The 10,235-nt window shown below is 37.3% G+C and overlaps 1 long non-coding RNA gene and 1 pseudogene across 1 annotated transcript; both read right to left on the reverse strand.

Annotated features, from left to right (window-relative positions):
- Positions 1 to 317: 317 nt before the first annotated feature.
- Positions 318 to 7,262, reverse strand: LOC117293491 (annotated as a pseudogene).
- Positions 7,263 to 8,398: 1,136 nt separating this feature from the next.
- LOC117293795 lies at positions 8,399 to 10,226 on the reverse strand. The gene is made up of 3 exons (XR_004519473.1): positions 10,144 to 10,226; positions 8,734 to 8,908; positions 8,399 to 8,482 (listed from the first exon to the last, which is right to left on the reverse strand). It is a non-coding gene; the product is annotated as an uncharacterized LOC117293795 (long non-coding RNA).
- Between the last annotated feature and the right edge of the window lie 9 nt (positions 10,227 to 10,235).

The following is a 10,235-nucleotide window of genomic DNA, read 5'->3' on the forward strand; positions in this document are numbered from 1 at the left end:
CACGTTGCCTTGGATCGGTCGAGTTGGTCTTTGAAAAGCGTTTGTAACCGTTTGTTATAAAATGCATATGGTTAGAAAGAAGATTTAAAAGTAGAATACAATGATCCACACAAATTTGCCTCGAACTTGCGTGGTTTTCCTGTTACTTTGCGAACTAACACGGTCGGCCATTTATGGGAGTCAAAAATTTGACTCCCATCATGCCCATAAATGGCCGACGGTGTTAGTCGACGAGGTAAAAGGAAAACCACGCAATTTCGAGTGATACTTGTGTGGATCATTATATTCTACTATTAAATTATCTTTCTAATCATATGCATTTTATAAAAAAACGGTTACAAATGCTCGACCGATCCAAGGCAACGTGTTCCTTTAAGTGTCTTGCTTAAGGTCACAGGTGTCGCGGCTGGGGATTGGTAACCACACTCTGCTGGTCAGAAACACCAGAGTCTGAATTCGGTGCTCTTAACCGCTCGGCGGTAAAGTTCAATTGTCATATGAAGATAAAGGAATACAACAATCTACATTTTTAGTAATTACCAATAGTGTCCAGTACATAAAAACATATAAACACAGATCAAACCTAGTTTGAAACATTAACTAAACTACTGTTTTAGAACTAACTACAGATAAACAATCTTAGTCCAGTAAATTTAACTCCCAATAAATGTCAAACAGGAAAAACATTATATTTATCTTTAAATCACTTTACACATGTTCCTTAACATCAAAGCAAATTCAGAAAGTTTAACACATCAGTCCAAACTTCTTTTTACTAACTACAGAAAAAAAATCTTGATTATAGAAAATAGACTTAACTTCCTTCATTGGTTAATACCAAACAAATGTTTATATTGATATGACTTGATCATAATGTACACTTGTTTCTTAACATCAAAGCAATCACAGTCAATTGGAAGAATCATTTATAATAACAAGTTCAATTGTCAAATGAAGATATAGGAATACAACAATCTACATAGACCATTACAAAGTTATGTCATCAGAAATTTCAATCAATTCTGTGATCAATGGTGTTTATTGATTCAGAGTCAAATATTTCTAGATCTACTTTTTCCACACCATGATCAGACTATTAATTGTGTCTACAAGAGAAAACCTACTTCACAGTTGCCATGTACTCTAAAAACTCCTGACTCAGAACTGACCCTGACTCTAGATCCAATTAGACCTGACTCATGTTTGGATCAATCTGACCCACATTCAGGGTCATCCAGGTGTATTTAGAGTGCTTAGTATAAAGCCATCCAGCTTACCAGGCAAGTTGGGGGAACTCCATGATTACTCATCCTGACTCTAGATCCAATTAGACCTGACCCATGTTTGGATCAATCTGACCCACATTCAGGGTCATCCAGGAGTATTTAGAGTGCTTAGTATAAAGCCATCCAGCTTACCAGGCAAGTTGGAGGAACTCCATGATTACTCATCCTGACTTTAGATCCAATTAGACCTGACCCATGTTTGGATCAATCTGACCCACATTCAGGGTCATCCAGGAGTATTTAGAGTGCTTAGTATAAAGCCATCCAGCTTATCAGGCAAGTTGGGGGAACTCCGTATTTACTTATTCTCAGATTGTAGTGTCAGTAAGTTGGTCTACAACTACATACAAGTAGGATTTCAAACTTTGTATATCAGAGCAACAATCAAGTTAAGTTTAATGAACTAAAAATATCTGTCTAGTCATAAATTACACAAGAGCCTACTAGCAACAGGTTAGAAACAGTGTAAAATGAGTTTTCAGTTGATGTCTGTTGCAAAGTCTTTCTGAAAATTGTTTAAAAATTGGTATCAGAGTTGACCTTTCAATGCTCCTCATTATTTTGGCTGATCTGCAATTTGTTTGCTTACTATTATATTCAACAACTAATACTACAAACGTATTACATTAGAATACAATACAATTAGGCCATAGAGCATTATAAGAACATAACAATAAACAAAGTAAACCATTGTTCCTTTGCAAGTCAACCATGATGTTTATAAAATGAATTCTGCTCAACTAACACAGCATGTTATATTTCTGATTACAAATCAATGAAGTAGACTTTGTCAATCTTGAATAGACAATTTCTACCGTCACAATTGTATGATCCCTGTGTGGAACATTTTGTTGGCATTTTTAATACATAAAAACGAAATCATATAAAATCCTGAAGTTAAGATTGGTTAAACAGTACAATAGAGAAAGATAAATGGTAATGAGGTAAAACAATTGTTCTTTTACAAATCAACGTTGATAGTATGAAAACAAATTCTACTCAACTAACAGAGATGTTATTTTCTGATTACAAGTCATTAAAGTATACATGGTCAATCTTGAATGGGACAGGAACAACAATAAAGGGAGCACTCTTCTACCGTTACATTAACACTTTTTCAGAGTAGTTGTAAATCTTTTCAGAACCTCAAACAACCCATAAATGTTGGAATGGACATGCAGGCTTATACTGAACAGTGTTGAATTACTCTCCAATATCATACAAAAAAATGGGAGGGCAAAGGCTGGTAACATTTCTCATGGAAGAACCTGAGGGTGGTTTAGGGAGAAAAAAACTGTAACTGAATCAACTAAAATTCTTCCCAGTGAAAGCCTGCATGTCCATTCACATGTCAACACATTTGTTGGTGTTTTAAGAAAAGTTAATTCAACACTACTAAGAGTTCACTATGTTAAGGTTTGAATTAAACAATTGTGTGGATGTTTAACTGATATTATTGATCTATTAAACTAAAAGTGAGTTTCCAATTTAAACTGATAAGATGTTTGTTTGATTAAAGAATGAATAACACACATCTTTTTGAATTCTTGATTGATTTTTATTGAGCTGTATGGACACTCTGTGGTCATTACATGTCAATGTACATGTTGTACTTGTAGCATTTATTTCTCTTACCAGTATCATCATAATCAGATAACATTACACCTTGTTATAAATCTTCACTGATTCCCAGTCTGCCACTGCAAGCTGCTGACCATCTGATGTCAATGATATTCCTAATGGGCTGTACAGACCCTGAGCAATACAGCTGAGAAATCTACCCTGAGTGTCATACTGATGAATATGACCAGTGTTGAAATCCTCATTGCACACTGCAATGTAGATAGCTGAGCTGTCACAGCATACACCTTCGCAGTATTAACTGGTTGACTATTGATCTTTGGATTGATGCTAACAAGTGTACCACCATCAACTCCAACAATGTCTACTTGTTGTTGCATGCCCCCACTGACTATAACTCTGTCCTTGCTGTCAATGGCCAAGTAGCAAGGTTTAGTCTGAACTGAAACAGTGTCTATCAGTGAACCATCACTGGATCTGTGTTTAGTTATAACTGACCTCCTAATATCCCCGACCATGATTGTATCCTTTATGACTGCTACACTGCGGAGGTCTACTGATGTCTTGCCCACTTCACTATGAGGCACTGTGTGGAATTCAAACATCTTGTTGCCATTCCTATTGTACATCTTGACAGAGTTGGTCTCATCTACAATCACTAACTGATTCTTGAATGCAGCAACAGCCATGGAACTGAAAAACAAATGAACAAAAAGATAGGACTCAATTCAATGATCATTCATTTGCAAATTACTTTCAATCTATTTAATTTGATGATTGTGAAAAATGCAAAAGATATGTTTGCTTTATTAAATGTTGTCCTATATTAGAAAAGTCAGTATTACTTTGCTAATAACTCACAAAGCACCTACGTGCACCTTTGAAATACAGTAGGACAATAAACAGTTATCTGTTCATACTAGCAAGGTGACTACTATCAAGAGAACTTTGGTTAACTCCTTTTTAATTGCATTACTTGTTATTTATCCTTTCATTTAGAAATAGAAACTTCTTTATTGATGGTGTTGAATAGAAGAATGTAAATATTCAGAATGACAGTAGATAGAGTGGATTCAGTGATCATGTAGAAAGTATGTATAACAACAGCACTAGAGCCTGCAAGGTCATTTAATCAATCTCAATTATGATTTGATTTAAAATAAAATAAATTAACCAAGGCAACACCTGGAGGAGTGAACAAATTTCCTGAGATATTACAATTGTTTGAATACTAAATAAAAAACAAACAATTAAAACCTATGTGGGGGACAAATGCCAGCATGACAATGACCAAAGGGGCCTTGCAACCAAACAGGTCCCTCACGGCAGGTTTTAATGATTGATCTGAGTTGATAAGTTTTATTAAACTTTCTCAGATTTGGTTTCAGTTTTGGAGAGTAATGACTACTAATTTTCACGGAATACTGTTCGACTGACAACTAATCAACTGCAGTTTTGTTCACTGTTTGAACTGAGAGTTATAGCATTAATACACCTCTAACTAAAGACTTAAATTGTAAAAGACTTACCTCGTGGTATATTAATAGTTTTCTTCTGGTGTCCTGTAGTGTTGTAGATTACCACTCTGCTATTCATGTGGTCTGCCACTGCTATCTCATCCCCAGGTAAAGAGGCGTCAATATCCCAAGGCCGACTGATTCCTTTATCATACTCCAAACAAAGCTCCCACCTTGGCTCCTTCATAATCAGATTACCCAGGGAGAAGTCACAAACCCCTGGAGTGAATCTCAGATAGGAAAGGGTCGAATCTATCTTGGGTTGATTTTGATCTCTGAGTCCCTTCAAGTCCTGACTGATAGTAGAATAGACTGCAAGGAAGTCAGGAGCTAATGAACTCTTGCTGACATCTTTGGCGCTCTGCAATGATTGCTGTATTTGCTGCAAGTTTACCCTCACTGCTTGCTCAAATTCCTCCAATTTCCTGCTGCGATCTTTAAGGGTGGTTTGTATTTCATCCATGATGCGACTCTCTTGAGCTGTTACCTCAGCCCTGATCTCATCAGCTCTGTTCTTCAAGTCTGCCATGGTTCTCTTAGCTGCAATATGTAGGTTGTCTTTCATTGTTGAGGCAGTTGCTTGAGATTGTTCAAGCTTCTTCATGGTTTCTTCAAGGGGAGTAAAGAGTTGAGCCAATGACTGTTTGTATGTGGATGAGGCTTGGTTGCAGTCAATATACTCATGTGGTGGATTACGGTGATCTATGACAGTGCAATCTCTACAAATCATCACATCACAAGTTGTACAGTAGAACCTCATCACTTCACCTTCATGAGTTTGGCATTCTGGACGGCGTTTTGGTTTTCTGTCTTTGCTTGCAATCTTCCCATCACTTATGTCTTTCAAAGTGTTTACTGTGTGGCTTTTCTGGTGCATTTTGTAGCAGTTTGCACAAAAGATCGCAGGGCAGTCAAAACAGAAATGAGTTGCCTCATTTTTGTCCTTACATAGTTTACAAACCCACTGGTTGTTTTCAGATAAGCTGACCAGCTTCAGTTGATCTGCAAGACCAGTTATGTTGAAGTTAGTCTTGAGAGCTTGAACATCTTTCTGATGAAGTAGTGTCTTTTTTCGACACAGAGGACAAATAAGCATCGTAGCATCTTTGTAGTTGGTAGACTGGTAGTTCTGCAAACAGATTTTACAGAAGCTGTGTAGACAGTCAAGTATTTTAGGGTCCTTGTATGGGTCAAAACAAATACCACACTCCAGATGATTCTGGACAATTTTCTCAATAGCTGAAACCTTTGGCGGGTTTGAAGAAGCCATTTTATCTGAAAAAGGTAGAAAGGAGCAAAACAATACTTTTAAATAAGATTAAGCATTCAGCTGACCAAGACCATTTCAGTACACGTCTTTAAACTTATAGATGATAACGGCATCAAAACAAAGAAAACACTTGTACTCAGCAGTTTGAATTTCTAAAGAAAAGTACTTCACCATTCACCAATTTGTGATAAGCAGTGTATACACCAATTAAGGCGGGCAAGTGCTGGCTGGGCGCTGCGCGCCACTGCTGCGGTGTACTTGTGCCTAATTTTGTGCACAAAGACACGAGAAAATCGTTTCCCTTTTCTCTTTTTATAGAAATTGAATATTGTCTTCGACAATATTTCCGATTTCTACATTCTTGATACTTTTATTTAAAATTAAGCACAGAGGAATATACTGATCTTTTGACCAAATATCATTTAAGTGACTTTTGTTTACAGTTTCCGCGTCTTTTCCTCTTAATTAACCTAAGACAAGCAACGTTTTCAAGATGATGCGGTTTCTATTTAGTTGCAAGTATTTGTGATCAGTGATGTACAATGGTATATCATGGTGTCCTGTTAAGGAAATTGTGATAGTCGTTGAGGAAAACATTTAATTTCCATAAAGAGTGAAAAGAAACATGATTTCTTCTTGTCTTTGTACACAAAACTAGGCTCATGTACACCTTGGCAATGGCGCTCGGTGCTCACACTGCTCGCCCGGTGCGCCCCTGAATTGGTCTTTACTCAGTGCTTTCCCCGGTGTGATGCAGAAACAAATCACAACCAACCTACTCAGGTTGGACTCAAACCCATGATCATCCCACAGCATCCTAGAGCTGATAACTAAACTACTAGCCCACTGAGCATCCCAGCACAGAGTGATGAGAATCCTGTAATTAATGCCTAATTAATGCTGATCACACATATCAGTGTTTGGTCAAACCCATCAACCTAATGAAACACCCATCAATAAAGTTATTATTTTATCTGAATTTTTGTCCAAACTCATCAATATCCTGTACAATTGTATCGAGAAAAAAACTACATGTAACTATGCCTAAGATGTAATCAGAAAATTTGACCAAAGCTAAACAAAATGGAATGTCCACCGACAACGTAGAAATGTTAAAAAAGTAATGATAACATTATTTACCAGTCTGTACATACACAATACTTTTTTCTTAAATAAACTTTAAATGAATGTTGAGACTTGTATAGAAAAAACCCAATATTGAGTTGTAAGATCCAAACCAAGTTGTGTACAAGAAACCCATGCAAAGTCTTCACTTACAATGTATCAATCATATTCTATTACAAATATAAACACTTATGGAAGTGTGTACATACTGCACAATACAAATTACATGTAGGTGTAGGCCTATCTCAAGCTAAGAGACTTGAACAAAATTTAATCATTTGTTATCTGTACTCACCTCAACTGTCCTTAGTAAATATGTCTGAAGTACTGTCCAAATTGAAAGAACACAAAATGAAGTCAGGTTTCTTGCTGAATTTCGAACAATTTTTTGCAGCATGTAACACCAGAGCTTGTCCCTCCCAAAATGGCTCTGGAAATGAAGCGTTTACTTCCTCCTAGAGTGACGCAGCAGGTTCATGTACATGTACGTCACACACCCTAAATTTAGCTGACTGTGCAGCTACACGTAGGCAACAGCATACAGAGAAACCACTGACCCTAGTAGTGAATAGTGAACTTGAATATGAAGCTACTATTGTTGTCTGTATATACTGCAAGTGTACAGGTAGCTCCATGTACCATTGGTGTCTGTCTATGTAGGTGTATGTATGGTGACTATCGAACTTTATATCAACTTTCAGTTTGCAAGTTATCATTGTTACCCGTCTGTGTTGCCCTTAAACGGTACTGAAATCATACACACAGAGTAAGTACTAATAAATATATGGCAATGTGCCTATAGGCACTAGACATGTTTGGTAACTGCAAAGACCATCATTCTCACATGGTGAATGCCAACATACATGTTAACTAACAATTCTGTGAAATTTTGGGCTCAACTTGTCATCAAAGTTGCAATATAATTATGCCAAATAACAATCCTTGATGCACAAATTTATGTGCTTTTCAGATGCCTGAAAAACGGCTTCAGGCCTGATGTCTTACTAAGATTCAAATATTTGAGTGGAAAAATAACTCTTTTTAAAAAACCTTGTAACTTGAGAAAGAGTTTCACAATGTTTAAATACTAGACATTAAATCTCCAAAGACATGGAGATATATTATTATCTCCATGTCTCGTTACCAAGTAAGTTTTTATGCTAATATATATTCTGAGTAAAAACCAAACATGTTCAGTGCCTTTAAACAGTAGTTGAATCCGCTAGTATTAAGTATTCTGATGATTTGGATTTGTCTATTCACAGTTGAAATTTTAAGTTTTAAGTAGAATCTCCCCAAATCCCCAGGGATTTTTTATTCTGTATAAGAAATACTCACCTCCGATACCTACAAATGCATTTACAATGCGCAAGCGCAAGCGACTCCGCTGAACAAAAACAAAGCACCCCTCCTTGCGCTGCAGCTCCCGTGTGTACACACAAATAACGCACTTCTTTTTATCTGAGCCTTTTCTGTGTAAAGTCCCTGAACCCTTTCAAAACCTTATGGGAGGGAAGGTAGCAGAGGTGAGTATTTTCTTATACAAAATAGAAAATTTCTGCGGATTTTGGGAGATTCTATTACAGAAAATAGCTCACCTCCGATACCTACAAATGCAGAGTAGCACCGTTAAGCCGCAAGATAGGGAGGGAACAGGACATGCAGTGTAGTGCCCAGAGAGTACACATCTTAACTAAATATGCCTGAAACAAATGAAAAACAGGAATTGTTAAGACATATGCTGTGTTTGAGGTGCTCTTAAGAGGTCAAGTCGGCAGTTCTACTGTGTCTCCGGGTTGTTGACTGTGCTGCTGAGCGTAGATTTTACTTGTCTGTCCATGCGACTGTCTGACTGCAGCACATCTCGCAGGTTATCTATCTATAATAAAACCAGGGTGTGACCAAAATTGTTTAAAAATCTATCAAAGACGGCTGTTTAATATTTTAAACTCACCTGAGGTACGCATGAGATGTTGCTGGTTAATATGATGGTATGATTACGCGAGTCACAGGCTGGATCCTCAGTAAGGTTCCACATTCACATCTTGGTATTGAAGCGCCCAACACCAGTCCACAGTCTGTTGAGTCTCACCCATTCCAGATGCATAAAACTCAGTATCCAAACTCGCCTATGGAAACAACAATGTTTACAAAGAAACTCATCAAATAAAAGGTTTGCTAATTGTTGTGCAAGGTTACACATAGCCTGAACATCTGACATCACGCTTTGAGGCTCGTGAATAACGCTAAAGACCTACCTCCGGACCAGCGTGTACATGTATTTTCACCTTTGACCTCGGTCATTTCACATAGAGATACACAGTCAAATTATGTTGCAAACGTGCAGCAGTGTACTGTTTAGGCATCTATGGAAAGCTCATGTCACTGCACGTTTATCAAATGATATCATTGTATCCAATGGAATCACTGGATCTGCCAGAGGGGCCCTGAAAGACAGGGGCCAAGTTTAGGTTACACAAACCATTCAGCTTTAAATTCCCCTGTATTTTTTACCATGTGAGGGCGCTCTTAAAAATATGCTATTACTTTCTGGGTACGTGTTTATTGGAGGAGTTGAAGGCGAGTTGACAGCACCTAACCAGTTGACGGCGAAGAATGGCAAGATAATGCCAATTGCGGCACTGTACTCAAAGCCATGCGCGGATAACTTTCCGTATGGCGCCACCACTTTTTCACTCATTTTTACAAAAAGGGATATCTCATTAAGGTAAATAAGATACTATATTATTTCATATCGAATGAAAAAGTGGTGGCGCCATACGGAAACTTTTCCCCATGCGCACTTGGGCTCACACTATCAATCGGTACGTGTTGATGACCATGTTGATGTCGCCAGTGCAGAACTTCGACATATTTTCGGAAGTAATTTCTTCCATGGATATATTTGTTAGCTGTGAACTAATTGAAAATGTAGTAAGAGACGTCACTTAGTAATGAATCATGAAAAAAATTTCAGATCAGGTAAAAAAGAAAATTTTAGTCAAATTTGTGTTCGCATTGTAAAGAAGCTTTACCAAGGACGTCAGTGCAGTGGCACTGACTGACGTCCTACCACTACCAGGGCTACGTATCCATCATATATTTTTCATTCATTTTTACAAAAAGGAATATAGGCCTAATATGTATTTTTTTTATAGTAAAATAATAAGATACTATTTTAGTTCATAACGAATGAAAAACTTGTGGCAGGATACATAAATTGTTCTCTAACAATAACATGACAATTTTACACCCCACCGGGGCTATCTAGGGCATTATTAAATCATTATACCCCGGACTGCTAACTAAAGGGGAGGCAAGGAATAGAAATTTACGTACAAATAAAAAAGAATATGTACATTACCATTCTGTGTCAGTTTAACCATGGTTTAACTGTCACTTTGTTGAATGTCAGTCTCTCAACTCAGCGTCAAAACTCATAAAAAACGTGGTGGA

This window comes from Asterias rubens, chromosome 8 (genome assembly GCF_902459465.1).
Source record: "Asterias rubens chromosome 8, eAstRub1.3, whole genome shotgun sequence".
Classification (NCBI taxonomy): Eukaryota; Metazoa; Echinodermata; class Asteroidea; order Forcipulatida; family Asteriidae; genus Asterias; species Asterias rubens.